Genomic DNA, 16294 nt, shown 5'->3' with positions numbered 1-16294 from the left:
TTTCTTTCCTTTTTTTTTTTTTCTTCCCACTTCAGCCATGTGGAATAAATAATGCACCAGCTCTGTAATTAAAAATTAACCTGGCAGCAGAGGGGTACGGATGTGAGGAGGATAGGTCCCGGGGAACGTTTCGTCTCCCTCCTTCTATTAAATGGTTTCACAAGATGTTTTAAATGTGAGGGTGTGAATTGTAGCCTCCAGAAGTCGGAGTTAATAAAAATATCCATTAAAAATAAAATAGGGGCTACTGTTAAGTGGTAAGGATTATCAAGCTGCGTTATTTAATAAGTTCCGCATCTCCAGATTGTCATTCACTTTATGATCATCGGCACATGGATCTACTCAGCACACTACTTCCCTCCATCTGAAACAATCCTAACCCCTTTCCGCCCTACTCCTCCTACCCCTGGCTCACCAGGAAGCTAAAACCACCCACGTGAAGTTCATGGATCTCCGTAACTCTGCTCAGTTACTCCACTGCATGTGGACCACCCATTCTCATGGCCACCCCCGGGGTTTTGTGATCACCCCAAAAGTCTGGAACTCCAATAGTCTACTCTCTGGCCATAGCCTGCTATCCTCTGAGCTCTCTCATTCTCTCATTTCCTTGCTCCCTGGCCTCATGGATTATTCCAGTCCCTTTGTTTTCTCTCCCTCTCCCTCCCCCCACCACCCCACCATCTCACACTCGGTCTATGCCAGCTATATATTGCCTTCCCTACCAAGCCTACGTCCCCGGATGGACTATCTGAACTATTCTGTCTGCTAACTTCAATGTGCCTTCTGCCACACTGCTCAGGAGAATCCCAACCCCAAGTCCATGCTGCAATCCTCTTTCTCCATCCCTATACCCACCAACTACACACTCCCGACAAAAACCAGGCTGCTCTCGGGGTTGGCACCACTACGTAGCCACGGCTTCAAAACTCGTCACAGCCTCTAGTATCACTCATCAAGCCTTTGCAGGGTCCTTGGTCAGCACCCTCTTCCATTCTCCACAATAACTTCCAAATGTTTCTACCCCTTAGATTCCTTTCTTTCGATGGTTGATCTCTCCTCATTCTTTATTAATGAAACTGGGGTTATGAGATGTGCTCTCCCTCCTCTTTGCTCATGCCATCTATCCATGTATTTACATGCAGATCAGTATTGATCCCTTCTTCCCTTCAGCCTCAGAAGATGTAGGATCCTTCCTCTCACTAATGGGCAGCTTTCCACCTGGGACCTTGCTCCTGTCTCCTGGATACTGTCTCCTCCAGACCCTTCTCCATAAGTACCCCCACCCTCTCACTCTTCCATGGAGAACGTGGAAGAAACACAGGGCAGCATTCCAGCCTTCAAATAATCTATTTTGTGTGGTTGTTCATCCTCACCTGAGGATAGTTCTCCATGGATTTCTAGAGAGAGTGGAAGGGAGAGGGAGAGGCACAGAGAGACATCAGTGTGAGAGAAACACATCGATTAGTTGCCTCCTGCACGCATCCTGACCAGGGCCAGGGAACCTGCAACCAAGGTACGTGCCCTTGATTGGAATCCAACCCGGGACCCTTCAGTCTGAGAGCCAACATTCTATCCACTGAGCCAAACTGGCTAGGCCGAGCCTTCAAATAATTTAAAATCTGCTTAGAGAGATAAGATTAGGAAACATTGGGTCAAATAACAAAGCCGATGAATAAATCCTCAGCCTCCTATAGTCTCATGAATCTGTCACCTGGTCATAGAAGGCTCCCACTGGAAGGAACTACAAGGTCAGCTGATACCCCTGTTCCAGGCAGGCATCCAACCAAACGAACCAAGGAAGACAGTTGTCTCACCTCCCATTAAAACCCACCAGAGACAGACACGCCAACAAGTTTCCGTCCCAAATTGGCACTTGCACTGTCCTTAGGAGCATCCAGAAGGGATATATATGGTGAGGGTGAGCCAACCTATTTTCTCCAAATGCCTCCTTCAAAAAGCCCACACAGCCATCAAGTAAAATTACTTTCTGGAAATGAATAACACGGAACTCTGGGAAAGTACCATCAGCACCGGGACTATCAGTTTCAAGAGGCCAGTTCCTTCTTGGAGGACTTGATGGCCGCTGGGAGATATCCTAAGAGAGTGGGGTGACCTTTGCCTAGTGGCCGAGGGTAACCTGAGTGATCTGGAGACAGACACACACACACACACACACACGCATGCACGCACACACGTGCACATGCATGCACATGCACACACACATGCACACGCACACACGTGTGCGCGTGCATGTTCAGTGCCCCATCCAGAGTCTCTGCTGACCCGCCCTCCCTCTACTTTTTCATTTCTCCTTGGGAGGCTCCATCTGAAGCCTGGAAATTTGCCCAGCTTGCTTGGTAGAAGTCATCCAACCCTGTCCAGTGACTGACAGAGGCTTTGCAACAAGGTCACTAACCCTAGACAGCCAACCAAACCCAGTGCAGGAAGGACCAGGCCAGTGATGGCGAACCTTTAGAGCTCGGCGTGTCAGCATTTTGAAAAACCCCAACTTCACTCTGGTGCCGTGTCACATATAGAAATTTTTTGATCTTTGCAGCCATAGTAAAACAAAGACATATTTTTGATATTTATTTTATATATTTAAATGCCATTTAACGAAGAAAAATCAACCAAAAAAATGAGTTCGCGTGTCACCTCTGACACGCGTGTCATAGGTTCGCCATCACTGGCCCAGGCTAAGGCGCTCTGTTGGCCATGGAGCATCTCCACCATAGCATCCCAGAGAGCCACAGCGAGGCACTGGAGCCTGGGAGCAAGGACCACTTCTGCAAATCCCTAAGGAGGGGGTCATGGGAACCTCTGATATTTCTTTATTTGTTTGTTTATTTATTATAATCCTCACCCAAGGATATTTTTCCATTGATTTTTAGAGAGCGTCGAAGGGAAGTGGGGAGACAGAGAGAGAGAGAAACATCGATGTGAGAGAAATACATCGATTGGTTGCCTCCTGCATGCGCCCCAACCAGGGCCGGGGATCGAGCCTGCAACCAAGTGCCCCCGACTGGAATGGAACCCAGGACCCTTCTGTCTTTGGGCCAATGCTCTATCCACCGAGCCACACTAGCTAGGGTGGGACCTGTGATTTATACCCAGTTGGTCAGAAGCACAGGTAACGACCTGGACCAGCATGCGACAGGCATCTGAAGTGGAGGTTGTGGGACTAAGTCCCTAACCTGTGGGACCTGCCACAATTCCCAGGGAGTTAGAATTGACTCGACGTGTGGGACACCCACCTGGTACCCAAGAATGACTCGGTGAGGAAAACCCCACCCACGTTGGCGTGGGTCCCCAAATCGGACCTATGACCTGCATTTTACACCAAAGCTTCAGTGACCATACTCTGTCCATCTTGAAGGACACGGGGGGCCGTTTAAGGTATTTCCACCTGGAGGAGCCACTATCAGGAACATCAATGACCACATTTCACCCATAGGAGAAGAGTCACTCAATATTCAGGCTTATCGGTCGAAGACCAAAATAGCGCCTTCAGGGGCAAAGAGATGGCTTCCACACAAGCTCAGTCCCCTGTGAACCCCGGGACCACAGTAGAAGGGTCACCAAAGTTTCCCTCCCCCAGGAGCCAGTCACCATGGGCCGTGAGGGACACCTCTCTTGGGTGCTGAGCCTGGATCTTACGCAAGGGACCAAAATGCTGTATTATCTGAATGAGCACCGTCAAAACTAATGAGGCCTCTGCACTCGATGGCTCTTCCTCCCCATCACAGACTATTCCCGGCCACCTGTGAGCGCCCCACTTTTAAGAGCCGCCCAGGGCTCAGAAGGCCACGCTGAGAACCGGTTCACCAGCCCATCGGCCGGCCGGCTGCACAGAGCTCAACGCAAGGAGGGAAGGGCAGCCTGGCGAAGCTCCCAGCCCCACCGCACCCAGCGCCCTCTGCCCAGGACTTGCCGCGGTACAAGGAGTGACCCAGAAGGCGAGGGAACAGGCTGGCTCGGTGGCCATGTTGAAATTCCAGAAGGAGAGCAGATGGGGAAGTCACTTCAAATGAATATTCATAAGAAGAGAATCAATTAGCTTCCTCAGGTGCCACCTGCCCCGTCAACCCGGTTTAGCCCACAGCTGTGGGAGGTAAGGGGGGGGGGGAGGGGTTACACCCGCACATCACAGCCTTCACCTTGAACGCTTTCACAGACTCCCCGGGTCTGATGCCAAACCCGGAACTTGGGCACACCCGGTCTGAAAAGATGGGATATTCCGTGTTCGTGACCTTGGAAACAGGAGCCTTAGGAGCAAGGACCACTTCTGCAAATCCCCAAGGAGAGGGTCATGGGAACCTCTGATATTTATGTGTTCACTTATTTTTTAAAAAATACATTTTATCGATTTTTTACAGAGAGGAAGGGAGAGGGACAGAGAGTTAGAAACATCCATGAGCGAGAAACATCCATCCGCTGCCTCCTGCACACCCCCTACTGGGGATGGAGCCCTCAACCAGGGCATGTGCCCTTGACCGGAATCGAACCCGGGACCTTTCCGTCCACAGGCGGATGCTCTACCCACTGAGCCACACCTGCTAGGCCCGGTGAAGCATCTTTTAAGTTTCCGTCTGATTGTTTCATGCCTCGCATACGAATGGAGATTCCTGGGCTGCATGGGAAGCTCCAGCCAGCCTCATTAACTTCTCACACCCTCGTAGAGGAAGCAGGCGGACGTGCCCACGCCTGGCTGGCAGAATTCGAGAGGGACAGTTGGAGCAGGTCAACCAGAGAGCCAACCGCCGAGGGGAAAGGCCACGGCCTCCCCGAGGATGCCACTCACCCCAAAAATGTATTCTCTTGTCACCCTCACCCCCACCCACTCAGCAGCTATGGACGGAAATGGATCGCACACTCACTCTTTCCAGAACTCTCTGTCAGGGGTGAAGGGCCACCCTGGACACAGAGCCCTGCCCAGAGACCCGCCGATGGCTTTACACTTGCGTCCGCGAGTCAGACTCAAGGACAGTTTATCCCCGCACGCGGGTGAGAGTGTCAGACGGCTCCCCTTCGCCGCGGTCCCCTGAACCCAGAGGCAGGCACACTTAATCCGGCCACTAAGTCAGCCGCAAAGCACTGTCGGTCGGTCGTATTGCCTTGGGGAGCTGGAGGGGTTGGGAAAAGAGCTTTGAAAATAAGGGTTAACAATGGATGCAAGACAATGGGGGGGTGGCAGGGAGGTCAATGGGGAAAATAAGGAGACATGTGTACTACTATTTGTAATACTTTAAACAAAATAAAATAAAATAAAAAACTATCTTAAATATTTTTTAAAAAGGGGAAAAAAAGGAGACATATGTAATACTCTTTGTAATACTTTAAGCAATAAAACAAAATTTAAAAAGAGAAGAAAAGAAGGGTTCATTTTACCAACGTTCAACCTCAAAATCCCCCTCTCCTTACTCTATAATTCTTTCCCCTCCGGCGCCCTCCCATGGCGGCGTTCCTCTACTCTTCGTAATACTCCAGTGAAACACAGTCGTTTTTCGCAGAATAAAGGGCCATCTGTGGAGCACTTAACACTGAGAAGTCCTGTGTGGGGATCTCATCCTCTCACCAGCTCTGCGAAAGAGTCTTCCCATTTAACAGGTGATAAAATCAAGGCTCAGACAGGTTAACAGCATAGCTGGGGATGCTCTCACAGCCATGTCCCAGGCAAGGCTAGAAATGACTGAGGAGACGGACAGCCAACCTCCCCGCCCCCCGCCCGCCCCATGTCTGAAGCAGAGGGTGGGGTGGCCATTCTAGAACCTTTGAATATCAGTGAAAATGAAAAGTGCAGCCGTGCCCCTGCTGTAATCTTGCAGCAGTCATTGCTCTCATTCACCAAGTGCTTCCTATTGGCCAGGCATTACTCAACATCATTGATCTATGTTGTATATCTAATCCTCACACACACAAAAAAAATCACCATTAACTAGACTTGAGTCTTGTCCCCACTTTACAGAGGAGAAAACTAAGATACACAAAGGCCAAGTGCCTTCTCAAAAGGTGAGGAGCCAGAATTCAAATCCAGACAAGACGGTCCGGCTCTAACGTCCACACAAACCCCACGCCATGGCTTTTACCGCTGTCTGTGCTCACACCAGGGCAGAACTCTCCCCCATGAGACTGAGAGCTCCTTGAATGCAGTGACCAAAGTTTACTCATCTTTTATTCATCTCACACTCACTCACATACACACTCACACACACCACACCCTTAGCTCAATACAGGGTACAGGGTGGGCACTCAATAAATCTCTAACTTCTTACATTAATTAACCACACACATTTTTCTTTTATGCTCCTTTTTCTTAAATGAGAAATCGTGTATTATTTTGGTACCGTTTTATAGGCAAGAGGTTACCTCTCCTTCCCAATAGCCTTCAGGACTCATTAAATAAAGAAATAAAGAGAGACAGGAAGGAAGGGAGGAAGGAAGGAAGGAAGGGAGGGAGGGAGGGAGGGAGGGAGGGAGGAAAGAAAGGGCGCCCACTTGGCCCAAAATGCCAGAAGCCATAACAAGCAGCAGCTCCTCCAGACCCAACACTTCGGACCCCAGGAGGAAGTTTAGGAAAACAACGTTTGAGACCATCTCCCCAATGATCAGAGCGCTTAGCGACGGGGCGCACGCCGAGGAACGCGTCATGTGTGCGAACATGGAAGCGTGCGCTTACACAGGCCTAACGGTCCCGCCCACTGCGCCCGGCGGCGGCCCGGTGCGGCCTCCTGCATAGCATGTTCTGCACTGAACACTGTACGCAACTGTCACACAGTAGGCGGGGGTGTCTGCGTGTCTAAACGTGGAAAGGGCACGTGTGAGCAGTGTAGGTTTCACGCGGTGCACTTACCGTGAGCGCAGCTCTCGGGGCTGGAAGTCGGGCTGGACTGGCTTGGGGTGAGGCCTGGGTGACAGCAGACGCAAAGCAAGCTCGTGATGGGAGACGAGGTTCAGGAACCAGGGCACCTGGGGAGAGAGCCGGCTTCAGAGAGGAGCCAGACAGCCCTGCGGACCCCTCCCCCTTCCGCCCTCATCTCGCCTCTAACCGACAGCCCTGGCATCTTCCCTCCTGACTCCATCACTAAACGTGGTCCTCTAACACCCCGCACTATGGATCGCGTCTACGGCCTCCTTTTCGTCCTGATTGCCCTCACTCACGTCTAAAGTATTACCAGTCTTCGTATCTATAAATTAAGATGAAATATAGGGTTCCTCCCCCCCAAAAAAATGTATACGCACACTTTGAATAATGCGAAAGGCAGTGTTTATGAAAATACATTTCACTTTCCAAACTGAACTCTCGGCTGGCGATACATTTTGGGGGGACGCCCTGCACGCTTGCTTCAACGTTCCAACCACAACCACGCTGAGCACCCGCCTGCTCGGATGAGCACAGCGGTTCTCAACCTTGGCTGCACATTGGAATCACCTGGGAACCTTTTTAAAATCCTGATTTCTGCAGGACAATCCGTCTTTCTCCATCGGTCCCCTCTCCCCGTACCTCCGAGCACAACGTGGGGGTGCACACACCGTCCCGGGAGAAGGGGAATCCCTGAGGCCTCCACTCACAATTGATCTCCCCCAGAAGGCTGGTCTCTGCTGCCCCCCCCCCCTTAGCTGTTGCAGGCAGAGGCCTGGGGGCCCTGCAGAGCCCAGGGAATGGGGGCAGCGCAACTCAAAGCTTCCAGAAGCCACTGCAGCTGTGGCCAGCTCCCTCCAGACTCAACCCCAGGTCCCAAGGCCACCCGACGTCCCTTCTAATCTGCTCGGTCAACAGAAACCGCCAGGACCCAGGGGCTGTGGCTCTTAGCAATGACCTCCCAGCCCAACCTTCTTACGCTCCCGCCTCCCCTTTCACCGGGAAACAACTCCTGCCTTCACAGCAGGTGGCCACGCGCCAGTTGTAACCCGTCCAGTCTCTGGCCTCCCCCAGATCTGACCCTTATTTCAAGAACTCACTCACTTCCCACCTGCTCCATGGGCCTCTGCTGACCACCCGGCGTCTCGCCTCCCAACTGAGCCCATCACCTCGTCCTTCGGCATCTGGGATACCCCTTCACATTATTCACTCATTCCCACCATCTGGGTAAGCCAGTGGTTCTCAACCTGGGCTGCACATGAGACTCACCTGGGAATCTTTTTAAAAGCCTGATTTCTGGGCCTCCTCCTCCGGAAATTCTGTTTCTTTGTGACTCATGTTGTGGCCCCCACCCCATCACGAAGAAACAGAATTTCCGGAGGAGGAGGCCCAGAAATCAGGATTTTAAAAAGATTCCCAGGTGATTCTAACGTGCAGCCAAGGTTGAGAACCACTGGTGTAAAGCGCTCCCTCCCACAGCTGTGGTCCCATTCCCTGCGGGCAAGAAGCACACCAGCAACACGCTAGTCACCAAAGAGACAGCACTTTTGGAAGAAAAGATACTGAAATAAACATGTGTTGAGCAAGGCGCAAACTTCCATAGGACAAGGCGCTGGGAGGAGCTCGGATCTGAGCTTACAGCCCGCGTACATTTTCAGCTGCGTAATCAGAGGCAAGGTCATCCTGAAACACATCCCTAAACCGGGGCAGGGTGGTTGTGAGCAGTCAGTGAGATAAACGAATACCTAATAAGTCACCGAAGCATAGTGTGTCCTCAACAGCTAGTAGGGACTTTCCCCAGACACCCTGCCTGACACGGATCACACAGGCAACGTTGACAAGTGCCGTTCGCATCCCAAAGCCCCCAGATCCTGGTGCAGGGGGCGTGGCTCTCGCCGAGGTATGGCAGACAAGGAGACTTTTGACTCTCTAGGCCAGTCGTGGGCAAACTACGGCCCGTGGGCCGGATCCGGCCCGTTTGAAATGAATAAAACTAAAAAAAAAAAAATAGGCCGTACCCTTTTATGTAATGATGTTTCCTTTGATTTTATATTAGTTCACACAAACACTCCATCCATGCTTTTGTTCCGGCCCTCCGGTCCAGTTTAAGAATCCATTGTGGCCCTCGAGTCAAAAAGTTTGCCCACCCCTGCTCTAGGCAGTGATTCTCAACTCCGGATGAGGCCCAGAAATCAGGATTTTAAAAAGAGTCCCAGGTGATTCTAATGTGCAGCCAAGGTTGAGAACCACTGCTCTAAGGCAGTGGTCGGCAACCTCATTAGTCAACAGAGCCAAATATCAACAGTACAACAATTGAAATTTCTTTTGAGAGCCACATTTTTTAAACTTAAACTATATAGGTAGGTACATTGTTATTAACTCAATGAGAGTTCTCCTAAGGCTTAGGAAGAGCGACACTCAAGGGGCCAGAGAGCCGCATGTGGCTGGCGAGCCCCAGTTTGCCGACCACAGCTCTAAGGGGCCCTGCCACGAGGTTTGGGTCCAGGTGAGCCGCTGGCAAGCTGGAGATGCAAGTTCATTCGAGAACCGTTTTCCACCCGCAGGTGTGACCGGGGGGGGGGGGGGGGGGGGGTTTGAGACGGTCCACCGGTGTGTGTCACTGCAGGAAGGCGAGTGTGCCAGCCTGAAGCACCTCTGGCCCTGGTTGAACAGCTCAGGGGTCAGGGGTCTGGCCTGTTCTCAACCAAATGGGGGAAGATGGGGCCTCGCTCGGCCAGGCCTTGACCAGCAGGACCACGTGTCCCGTGCATGCTGACAGGTTTCTAAACTGGCCGTTCGGAGAGCCACCCCGGGGACACCCAGGGGAGTCCACGGCTCTTTATAACCCAGGAACGTGTGCACCTGGAGACAGAGCTAAAGCTCTGTGCCTACGCGGAGTGTCTGTGTGTCTGTCCGTTGAAGTTTCAGTGATTGAACGAGAACCCACTGCACAGCCTTCCCCACCCCCAGCCCCAGATGCCTTCTCCTCTCGGGGTGATGAGCACCCCTGCTTCTCCCACGGGGCAGCCGAGCTTCCTGCCCACCAGGTAGCCCCCACCGAGCCTCCCAAAGCCACCGCCCACCTACCTGTGACTTCCGGCAGGGACTCCCTTCACTTCCTCCTATGCCCCCTGCCTGTGATAAGACTCGTCTTGCAGGTGCTGGTGAGCATTAAATTGGGAAAAACAATGTTCCCCAAACCCTAGTCCCTGCCGCTTCATCCATGATCGCTGTCATTACGTTATTCCAAGTCCGTAAACTCTTATCACGATCCATTAAGTCCGGGGAGGGACCCAGTCCAGACAAACTGAGAAAGGGATTGACACGGTGGGAAGGGCGTCCGCCCATCCCCATCCGAGGCCCCTCTCCCGGGTTTCGCATTTCCTCTGCCTTCACCTGGGCCTGTCCGGCCACGTGATCTGCAAACCTGTTTCTGATGGACGTGAACGCGTTTGGAGCAGCCCGGGGCCCTCTTGCAACCTCCCTGCCCGTTTTGTCCATGTTCCACACATGAGAGCACGGAGGCTCCAGGGGAACGACCCTCCCAAGGTCAAAGGGCTGGCTGGTGGCAGAACTGGAATGCAGGGCGCCCAGACCACAGCCACCCTTCCACCCGGTGCCTCCTCCCTCCACGACCCACTCGGGGCCTGACAGCGGGGTCTACCTACGCGTCTGGAGGCAAGTGGCAAGGGTGTCTGGGAACTTGCATGGGGCCACTGAGTCCCCTTTACCATTGAGCGCGTCCCCGCGGAGCCTGCCCGTTGCCATGACAACACTCTTCTGGTCCTGGCTCCTTTCCCCTCCCAGGACTGCCTCCTGCGGACCCACACCCTGCTCACCCTCTAAGGGAGGTAACGACGGGGATCCCTCTCCAAACTGGCGACAAACGGAGGCTCAGCGAGGTGGCATCCCCGCCCAGGTGTGGGGCCAGGCTGCTCCTCATTTCTATTTGAGAGCCAACCGGACAATTAAAAGGGCCTCCACGTGACCACTGCCCGTTTTCTCAACACTCATCACCGAGGCCGGCCGGGTCCGGATCCCAGGCCCGTGGTCCAGCCCAGCTGGCTCTCCTTCTCTGGCTCCCCAGGCCAGGCCTGGCTGCATGGTTTCACCGAATTGTGTATTTTGAAAACCTGACACCTGTAGCCAGATGCCCGCAGGCAGGCACTGCCCTTTTCCGCCCGTCCGTCCGAGCAAGGAAATGGACCTGCCACGGCCGTGTGCGCTTTGCCGGGCTGCGGACCTATTTGGAGAACTAAATCTCGCCTCTTACTTTATGTTTCACTGACATCAGTCGCTTCCACGCAGGCAGAGCCTCCTCTCGTGTGGGAACGGGGCGCCCCCTAGTGGCCACCCGCTCAACTGCAGCCACAAGACAGACATCCCCGTGGCCACCTCTGACCAAAGTGTTGTGCTCAGGGGAGAGTTTTGTTTTTGTTTTGGGGGGGGTTTTTTGTTTTCTCATCGGGGAGAGTTTTAACACTCATTCTTCTTTCCTCGCGCAACAGGGCTTGCCTAGCAGTGTCAGATGTATCTTATTCTTAAGATAAATATGTTAAGACGCGAGGCTCCAGAAAGAAAGCTGAGTCCCTTACCCACTGGCCATGGGGTGTCATACTTCCCCACGCTGGCGGCTGTCATTTATAAATGATGAGATCAGGAGAGGAGAGAGCGCCTTCCAGGTGGATCCCAGAGAAAGGCAGCCCTCCCCGGGATCCCCCCAGCACCTCTAGGGACCAAGTCCCAGCCGTACTGTCACCTGCAAGTCAGCAGCTGCAAAGTCTTCGGTGGCCACGGACAGCGGAGATGGGGCGCTGCAGTGCCCCCGCCTCCTCCCAGTGCAAGAACCCAAACCGCCAACCTGTTACCAGCCCCCGCGCTGGCCTTCCTTCGAGCTCCCCATTCCTTTCTGGTTTCTAGAGCCGACTTCCCCACCTGGCACCATTGCTTGGCTAACCCTTTGTTTGGGGAGGGTCCGCCCTGCACGCTGTGAATGTTTAGGGGCAACCCTGGCCTCTACCCACTAGATGCCAGAAAACCCTTATCCTGCATTAAGACAATCAAACTATCTCTAGACATTGCCCATTGCTCCCCAAGGCTACAAAATTACCTCCGGTGGAAAACCACACTTCCAGAAGCCCAGGACACAGAAGTGTAAACATAATAATGCCAAGAGCAACTACTACTCCTGTTGCTACCGTTTAAAAGAGCACAAAAAGCCCTGGCTAGTGTGGCTCAGTGGATAGAGCGTCGGCCTGCGGACTGAAGGGTCCCAGGTTCGATTCCGGTCAAGGGCACATGCCCGGATTGTGGGCTCGATCCCAGGAGGGGGCGTGCAGGAGGCAGCCGATCAATGATTCTCTTTCATCATTGATGTTTCTCTCTCCCTTCCTCTCTGAAATCAATAAAAAATATATATAAATTTTTTAAAAAATAAAAAGGCACAAAAAAAGAAATAATAAAATAAAAAGGCACAGATTGTGCAGTAAGAGTTAATGTCATTCTCTTAGTTCATCTTCACGACCAAGGAGCCAGTCTGTGTGGACTCCCTAAGGAAATATTTATCTCAGAGATAAAGACACAGAAGCTCAACGATTGTCAGGTAACGAGACCAAGGTCCCCAGGCTTTTGTGACTCCAACACCTGAGCTTGTCACCACTTCCAGAGCCTGGGGCCACCAGTCACCAATGTCTCCGGGACAGTCGCAGTTCTCGACAGCCCCTCCAGAGCAGCGGTCGCCAACCTTTCGGACCTTACGGACCAGCAGTGTTCCACGGACCACCGATTGGGGACCACTGCTCTAGGGCATGCTAGCGCTGTTCAAATACCATACCCAGATGCAGGTTTAAACACGCAAGCACAGTCGCTATCCTCTAAAATCAACCCAGAGTGTCAGGGCTGAGGACGTTTGGTTGCAGGGGGAGGGAGAGAGCCCCAAGTCTGAGTTCAGACCCTGTGGCCAAACAGCGCCTGCGTGGCCTTTACTTTCGGTCCATTATTTAGGCTCTCGAAGTCTGTTTTTTCATCTACAACAAGCATGTCAAACTCGCGGCCCGCGGGCCACAGGCGGCCCACAATGCATGTTTTTGCGGCCCAGCCAATATAACAGTACGTGAGAAATGTTTCGATAAAAATTTTGTAACTTAATCTTTACAGTGTCTGTTATACATCATTATTAATAACGAACTACAACGTTCGCTAATGACTGATGGCTATAATCGCGTTGCGTTCATTTCCCTTATGTGCCTTACGCGCAGGCGCACCATTTCTCTCCGCTAACACCGGCAGCGAATATTTTAGCGGCCGCTGGCCACGTCATGCGTCCTGGACTGACTTGTTTGGTGTGCGCAGCGGGAAAGATTTCACTTCCGGAGAACAAGAAAAATAGGTTCATTTTGCGTTACGCTTATTATTTTGTGCAGTTATTCAGGGTCTGGTAAGTTAATGTTCAAGAACAAATATTTTTATTAAGATGTTCTATTATTTTATGTGAACGATGACTCATTTATTTCAGCGCTTTGGATGCAGCGTGTCTCTATCGAAATAAACCTACGTTTCTATGAAAACCGAAGCTTTTGGGGTTTTTTTGCAGCCCAGATACACTTACATCTTGTTTACTTGGCCCGTGTCAGCCTTGGAGTTTGACATGCTTGCTCTACAAGATGAAATGGACCGGTAAGATCCGGTTCTCCACAGAATACCTTGAAGAGCATTTATAAAGGAATGCCTAGGCCTCCCCCCACGCCAATTAAACCAGACTTTCTGGAGCCTGGGCGATGACCTTTTTTTAAAAGTCCCCCGGGAACTCACCTGCAGCCAGAATTGAGACCCATGCAACCAGATGAACTGTAAGACCCTCCAGCCCTGTGTTTCTACCTTACGACCCCAACCCCTTTAGGCGGGAGGTCTTTCTGCCCTTATGTGGCCCACTAGGAGCTCTGCTGGGGGTTGGCTAGTTTCTCTGGCTCATAAGATTGTCCCCAAAGTCTTGAGCAATTCTTGGGACACCCTCCGTGCCTCGACTGTCCTTCTGGCCCTAAACTAGCCATTGCCAGCATCTCCTTCTACCCACCGGGCGTGGAAACCCCGCCCCACTGTCACAGGAAGCACCTGACGGAAGACAGCTGCGTCCCCCAAAAAGACTACCCTCTTCCCACCTCTGTCTGGCTTCAATCAGGTTCATTCTAACCCGCGGTCTTGCAGGAGGCGAGAGAAGCTCTCCTTTCTGAATGTGAATCAGTGCTCCCGAAGCTGTGCTGCTAACATCTCACTCAGCCGGTGTCTGGGAGGGGCTCTGGCTGCAGAAATCAGGGTTTGGGCACCTGCAGGCCCCATTCTTCACCTCTCCCTCTGCCTCCTTCACCACCCCCATCTCTGTGAGCCACCCTCCTGCACGAGGAGGGCTGCACACAGTACTTGTAGGCGCAACTAGGAATAAAAATAACTTACACCAAGGACTCCCCAGACGCCAGGCTCTGTGGGAAGTATTTACACACACGGTTTCAGTGGTTCTTCTCAGGCACCCACAGGCGATGATGGTGTTATGGCAGTCGGTTAGCATCCTCCTCCTCATCATCACTGGCTGAGGTGTCTACCCTCTCGATGCCAGCTCCCAGCCTGGAACACCGCGATTCCACATTAGATAAGATCGATGTCATCGAAACTGAATCCCCAAAACCGAAAAGCAATCAGTGGTTTCCAACGTTCTCCAGGACAGACCACATCTTAGGTCACAAAACCAACCTCAGCGAATTCGAGAAGCTTGAAATCGCAGCACTGGACACCAAGCCCCTGGCCCTCCTAACGCTGAAGGGCGCCCCAAGGCAGGGATGACACACATCTGGCTCATTGCCATTCACCTGTCCCTGAACACACACACACACACACACACACACACACACACACACACACACACACACAAGCTCTCTGTTTCCTGAAGCCACTCATGGCTGCCACGTCCACGTATGAATTCGGGCTTGGGTTTATAAACCAGTGGGATGACATCATCGATGTCAATCCTTTAGCATTTACGGAGCACCTACTCTGTGCTACGCACTATTCCAGGTGCTGGAAACACGGCGGGGAATAAAACGAACACCCCTGACCTCGAAAAGAGCCGACATTCCAATAGGAAGAGACAGAAAGAGCATAATAAACACAGGAAGCCCATCATCTCGTGGGGGAGAGGACAAGGAGGCCGGTGCAGCTTGGAACAGTGGGTGCAGAAAGGTCTCCTTGAGAAAGAGAATGTGAGGAGCAAAGGCTTGAAGGAGGGACAGCAGAGAGGCTTGTGGGCCACTGGGAACACATGCTCTTCTTCTTCGTTCTCTCCTTCGTGCAGGGATGGATCATGCCGTGGCCACAACATCATTCCTTTGGTAAACAGTTCATTAAGCAAAAGGGAATGAGGCATCGTTGCGTGAGCCCAGGCATTTTTTTTAAAAGAATAGGAGTGTGTTGAATCAACGAACTCACCCATAACCAAAAACTTACTCATGAGAACCAAAGAGAGGCCCCATAACTCCCCTATAAGTATGGATACAAGTTGTCCCAGAAACCACAGAGCTGTACTACGACCTAGAGGTAACCGGGCCATTTAACTTTTGCATCTTCCCTTCCAGCCTCTGTCGTCTCGCATCACTTACCGTCGGTATGAGTCAGTGTTCTGTGATCCTAACCTTAAGACGCTGAGATTCGGGGTGGTTTTTTTTCTGCCTATCGTGGGGCAGGCATTTTTCCTCTGGCCTTTCACAGTCTCCAAAGCCATCACTGTCCACACGGGTGGGATGCATGGGGTCGGTCCGTCTCAAAAGCCTGCCAGCTACAGCAAGGCTGCTTCCAATGTCCTTGAATTACAGTCTCCCAGGTAACAAGCGGGCTCCATAGCTCAGTGGTTAGAGCACTGGTCTTGTAAACCAGGGGTCGCGAGTTCGATCCTCGCTGGGGCCTTTTGCTAGCGCTTTTTTCTTTTTTTTTTTTTCTTTTCTTTTTCATTTTTTTGGTCATTATCTCGCATAAACACAAAACAGAAACTCCAAAGCGGAAAAGTCACCTCTGCCAACGTTACCCCGCACGATGAAAAGTGGCTCCTCCTGAAATGCATATGACGGGCGCTTTGGATGTGACGCGGAAGAGAACACGCTGGGCCGCAACAAAGAGCAGAAAGAAAAGGGAAAAAAAAGAAGAAAAAAGAAACCGAAAAGCCATCCTCGGCGACCGTGGCGCTCCCGGCACCTGCGGGCCCGAGCGCTGCAAACAGGGGCCGCTGGGCTCCGCCGGCGCGTTCGCAGCGCCTGGGAGCCGGCGCCCCGCGTGCGCGGCGGGAAGCGGAGGGGCGTGCGCCGCGGGAACTCGGGCGCGGGCGGCGGGGCGGGCGGAGGGGGCGCTGCGCCTGCAGTTCGCGCTCGCGGCCGGCAGGTGGCGCTGCGGCGCCGG

At 52.5% G+C, this 16294-nt stretch overlaps 1 protein-coding gene and 1 non-coding gene across 2 annotated transcripts in view; one reads left to right on the top strand and one right to left on the bottom strand.

Moving 5' to 3' along the window:
- Nucleotides 1-6931, bottom strand: part of DUSP10 (dual specificity phosphatase 10) — a 236066-nt gene extending 229135 nt beyond the window's left edge. Inside the window, exon 1 of the mRNA XM_059677781.1 lies at nucleotides 6851-6931. The gene's annotated coding sequence lies outside the window, so the exon portion shown is untranslated. The remainder of the gene's footprint in view (nucleotides 1-6850) is intronic.
- An 8804-nt stretch (nucleotides 6932-15735) lies between these two features.
- Nucleotides 15736-15808, top strand: TRNAT-UGU (transfer RNA threonine (anticodon UGU)). Its single transcript has one exon. It is a non-coding gene; the product is annotated as a tRNA-Thr (tRNA).
- The last annotated feature ends 486 nt before the right edge of the window (nucleotides 15809-16294 follow it).

The sequence above is a fragment of the Myotis daubentonii genome, chromosome 20 (assembly GCF_963259705.1).
Source record: "Myotis daubentonii chromosome 20, mMyoDau2.1, whole genome shotgun sequence".
In the NCBI taxonomy this organism is placed as follows: Eukaryota; Metazoa; Chordata; class Mammalia; order Chiroptera; family Vespertilionidae; genus Myotis; species Myotis daubentonii.
The sequence above is the reverse complement of the archived record's forward strand: the minus strand, read 5'-3'. Positions and strand labels throughout refer to the sequence as shown.